This window comes from Periplaneta americana, chromosome 3 (assembly GCF_040183065.1).
Source record: "Periplaneta americana isolate PAMFEO1 chromosome 3, P.americana_PAMFEO1_priV1, whole genome shotgun sequence".
Taxonomy (NCBI): domain Eukaryota; kingdom Metazoa; phylum Arthropoda; class Insecta; order Blattodea; family Blattidae; genus Periplaneta; species Periplaneta americana.
In genome coordinates this window covers 45,810,499-45,815,754 of record NC_091119.1, presented here as the reverse complement: position 1 = coordinate 45,815,754, position 5,256 = coordinate 45,810,499, and positions in this window count along the sequence as shown.

Genomic DNA, 5,256 nt, shown 5'->3' with positions numbered 1-5,256 from the left:
AAGCACTTGAAATGTGGGTATGGAGAAGAATGGAGCGTGTGAAATGGACAGACAGAATAAGAAATGAAGCTGTTTTGAAAGAGTGGGTGAAGAAAGAATGATGCTGAAACTGATCAGGAAGAGGGAAAGGAATTGGCTGGGTCATGGTTGAGAAGAAACTGCCTACTGAGGGATGCACCGGAAGGAATGGTGAATGGGAGAAAAGTTCGGGGTAGAAGAAGATATCAGATGATAGACAACATTAAGATCAATGGATCATATGTGGAGACTAAGAGGAATGCAGAAAATAGGAAATACTGGAGAATGCTGGATTTGTAGTGAAAGACCAGCCCTTGGGCAGAACACTGAATGAATGAATGAATAAATTGAAAATCTAGCTTCCAGGTAAAGCTCCCTGTGAAGCACACTTAAATAATTTCAAGGGAAAAATTGTTCCGGGGCCGGGTATCAATCCCGGGTCTTTTGGCTAAGCGCACCAGTCGGTAGAGTGTTGATGCACACAGCCAAATTATTCGAATTAATAGATTGACTAAAATGCGAGAAATAATAGAAACGTTTATGAGAGTTCTGTGCCGCATTCCCAACCATGCAGTATCTATCTTATGTTAATAAAATGCTCCCTTTTGCGATTAAATGGTTGAGGATGGATCTTGTAGCAAATTAGACCTCTAAATGAATTCTTTTTGTCCCATTTATCTGCTATTACTTGAGTTTTGTTTTCTGAAGGAAGTTCCACATGAATCCTAACTTACCTGCTTAATATCTTGTTACTGCTCTTATGTCGTCACTTAGTATCGATTCTTTCTTAGGAATATTCCTTAAAATCAGTAGCTACTGTTTTTTTTTCTTCCAACTTCACCGAAATCTTTACTGTTTTCATCTCCAGGGTAAAATGGAACTTGAAATGCGTTACTTGTATTGGAAAAAACATTATAAATCAATTTAAGAGGAAAATCTTTCCAATTAGAACTGATTTGCCAGTTAGAGAGGTTGAGGGGTTTAGCTGCTTAAGATATTTTACTTCAAAATTTTGATAAGTGGTATTATTTCTTGTTCCTCGCTTTCCCACACATTCAGCTTCAGAGTGGACAGGATGCTGGCTCCAGTAGTGAAGATACACTTGTGATGAAGTTAATTCATTTGTTGAACTTGCTTATCATCGAGTAACAGTAGTTTGTATCTACAAAATCTGGGAGTTGATGCCATACTTTTCTATTCTGACATGAAAGAGAAAAACTTCCATGTTGATTCCTGTGCATTACACACGCTCTCTCTCTCTCTCTCTCTCTCTCTCTCTCTTCTCCTCCTCCTCTCTTCCCCCCCCTCTCCCTATTCTTACATGAAGGGGGTCTTGATTTTTCTGAAACTATTTTGAGATTAAAAAAAAATAATAATGGAAACTTTCAAATCATGACTTGAACAATGTATTATTATTATACATTATATATGTATCAAATTTTTTAAGGCGAGAGATGTTGCACAAATAGTGTTATATAATGGAGTAATTTCTAGTTTTAAGAATTCACGCATATATTTATTATATTTAACGCACATTTAATATATAATTTCCACATCTTACTCCAATGATTCACATTTATTTCACATAAGTCTTTTTTTCGTGTGTTTCTGCATATAATTCCTGTAATACTGAAGATTGCTATGGCTTCTGAGCTGAAGAATTAAGAGGAAAAAAATAAAAATGAAAAAATCATCATTCTTTGTTAGAAAATTAGAAAGAAAAGAATATTGTATGTGTATTATGAATTATGATATGGCTATACTGTATGTATGCAACATAGACTAAGACAGGATGGGGAATGGAATTATAGTAATAAAGCACAATTTATTTTATTTACTAGTATTTTTATTGGAAAAGAGAGAAAACAAAATTAATTTGTAAGAAATCCATTGTATGCAACCTAGTGCCTTATGATGTGGCAGCTACTGTTCTGATTGAAAATTGAAATTAAATAAAAATACCGATTTATTTATTTGTTTTTTTTTTATTTCAATTTTCAAAATGGTTGCTGTAGTATAAAATGTTAATTTATGATACAGAGATACTTAGTAGTATGGAATTATTGCACAATTTGTCACTTGTGTGGATTGCTTATCTGTTTGTCAGTATTAGCCCTTAGAAAAGGGATTTAGTCATAAGTGAATATATTTGCTGTACATTGATGGGAGATACTTATGAATGACATTGGGTATAGGACGAGGGAAGTGATAGTATATCTTTCTTGAAGCGAAAATTTGTTTATTCTTCAGTACAATAAATTAATTTTATGATTAAAATATTATAGACATGACACCTTTTCGACTGTCAGAGTTTTTTTAACTTCCTTGTATAAGTAACCTACAGGAAATCATGTTATAGTGGATAAAGATGATCTCGTGATTTCTTTTCAATTATGAAATACCAAATTGTATGTGTATGAATGAACTGTGAATCACAGATCGCAACAAATCATCCATCATAAAATAAACAAAATACTCATCTGTGCATGAATTTTGTTATGAGACTTTTTGTTTGGATCAGTAATGTATATGAATTAGTACCCATTTTGATAACGAGTATTAAATGTACAGTGTATTTATTTTTCTAAGCGTACGTGCATAAATAAATATGACTTTTATCTGAAAGTGTTTTTTATGCGAACAGTACTGCGTGTTCAGTTCAAAGTGTGTCATGGCTTGCTGTATGCCATCTTATGACTAGCCGATGAGCCTAGAGAATTCAATCTTCCTACACTTCCGCAGAGGCGTATTACCTATGTGCCAGAGAAGTTGCCTAGCAAGTACGGCCTTCATTCTGAAGAGTACGTACCGATACGTATGATAACGCCGGTAGTGGCAGGAATGTGAACTGTTTGGAAACACGTACTGAGGTGAGTTTTTTTCTTACTGTCGGGATATGGGGAGAGGGTTAAGACGATTACTTCCATATTTGTTGACATTAACTTTGACGGTCAACATGGACACGGAGCATTTGATTTGTGTTGTGAAATGTTGCGGTATGCAACCGATGATAACAAATACCCTGCGTACGACTTGCCCGCGAAAAACACAGTTCTAAAGAGGTTATAGTAGCACACAGACCGTACAGACCGCCATCTGTTGCTACGACGTTCAAGTTATACCATACACGTTCTCGAGTTCAGATTGAACGCCTCGAATAATAGGCAACTTTTCTGACATAAAAGCTGAAACTCGCTTCAAATTGCTGACTCAACAACAGTGATGTCATGACACACTTTGAAATGAATACCCAGTATTTATTACGTTTATACAAGCCGGACATTTATTACAGTAACCAGGAATGTAAAATATGAAGCTGTTACTTCGAGATTTACTACTTATTTGAAGTGATTGTGTTCTAGTAGAAAATAGCTGAAAGAATCACATGTGTTCTCATATTTACAAAGATACAGTGTCATCTTTAAAATATGCAACAACTTGCAAGCAGACTGCATTGCAGTAGATATCCTCTGTCCAGGAAACATGTAGATTGTACAATGTGAGGCATTGAAGTGTGAACCAGCGTACAGCATTTGTTCTTTTGTCAAGTGTGGCACTCACTGCTGTGTGTATCATAGAATGGTGGTGATGCAACCATACATATACAGTTTCCTTAGCAATTTTTGAAATAAAAGTAGTTAAAAAGTTGGCGTAGGCTTCCGCAGCTGCTGTTCATGGGTTGTGAGTTTCCGGACTTGTGTGGCATTGTCTCAGTTGCTGGATATTATAGATGTATTAATTTGTCCTACAGAATTTATCTGTAAATATTGACACTTAATATTTTAGATAAGTGTCAATATTTACAGATAAATTCTTAATATTTTAGATAGGCTGCAAAAGGGTATCTGTCGAATACAGGGGGGGAGAGCCATTAATCCTTCCCATTGAAGGCTTTAAGGAACCAACCTGGACAAATACCCAATGTCCCATCCCTACCTTCCCGTGGTGCAGCTGTTAGTAAGCATGATTTTACGAGCTGAACTAAAGGGAGGGGCTACTCATCAATTAGCACTGGTCAGCTTGATGAGTCAATGACTGAATTTGGTATAATTTTCCTCTATCCAATACCTAATTCCCTCTTTACCCTTTCCTATCCAGTCCTCTGACTGAACTCTTACTTTCTTCGACCCCGACAGCATTAGAGCATTCGAGGCCTAGGGATTCATTTCCCTTTCCTTCCTCCTCTTTCTACTTTTCTGTTCCTAGTGCTGACCTGCTATGGCACTAAAATCGTCCTCCAGTGGCTTAAGGAGGGAAAGCTGGTGATGAACAAGATCTCCCAGCTAGGTCCAATGGACCCGTCGACCAACAGCAGGTGTGGTCCTCCAGACATTCTGGGGGTTGTGTGTGAATGAAGTAGCCACCAAAACGTTAAAATATGGTGTTCACTTAAATCGGCTACAACTTGCCATTTATAGTGGCTGATCATGATAATATCTTTGAAAAATATTGGAGTGCAAGAGGTCAAATGACTTTATTGTCAAACGCCTGGCATTAGAAAACAACAACAATATTTTAGATAAATTCTGTAGGACAAATTAATACATCTATAATATTCTCTTAACTAGCAGTGCATAATAACTGCGGATTCCCGGCCAACAAGTCACTCAGCTGAGTGCGCTCCTAGTATAATGGCAGTTGACATTGGATACACGTCAACATATATGCCTAACTTGGAGTCAGGCCACAAAGGGAAACATCGAAGGAGGAGAATTCGATCTGGTACTGTGGATTGAATTCGGCGTAGCTCAGTAGTCAGAGCGCTTGGTACGTAGAACCAAGGACCCAGGTTCGATCCCCGGTGCCGGAGTGAATTTTTCTCCTAAAATATTAAATGTCAGTTGCTGGAGCTAACTTTCGATCGTCCTCAGAGGTATAGATATATCAACAGCTCCACAGCTCTCAGGACGATCACAGCAAGATGATCGAAACATTAGCTCCAGCAACTGAGACAATGCAGTACAAGCCCAGTTAAAAAGTTACTTATGTACCAACTTTATGAGAAGAGGTGCTGAAACTGGCTGCTTTCGTTGTTCACACATTTTTGGCACCTCATTAATAAACCATCTATTATTTGCTGTAGTTCTTGCTGACAAGTGGTGACAATCTCCAGATGGATATTAAGTTTAATTTCTTTGAGGGTACAGTGAAACCTCTCCTAATGGACACCTCCCAAGACACGGACACTTCTCATATGTGGACAGATTTTTAAGTCCCAACTGTAATAATATAGAAATA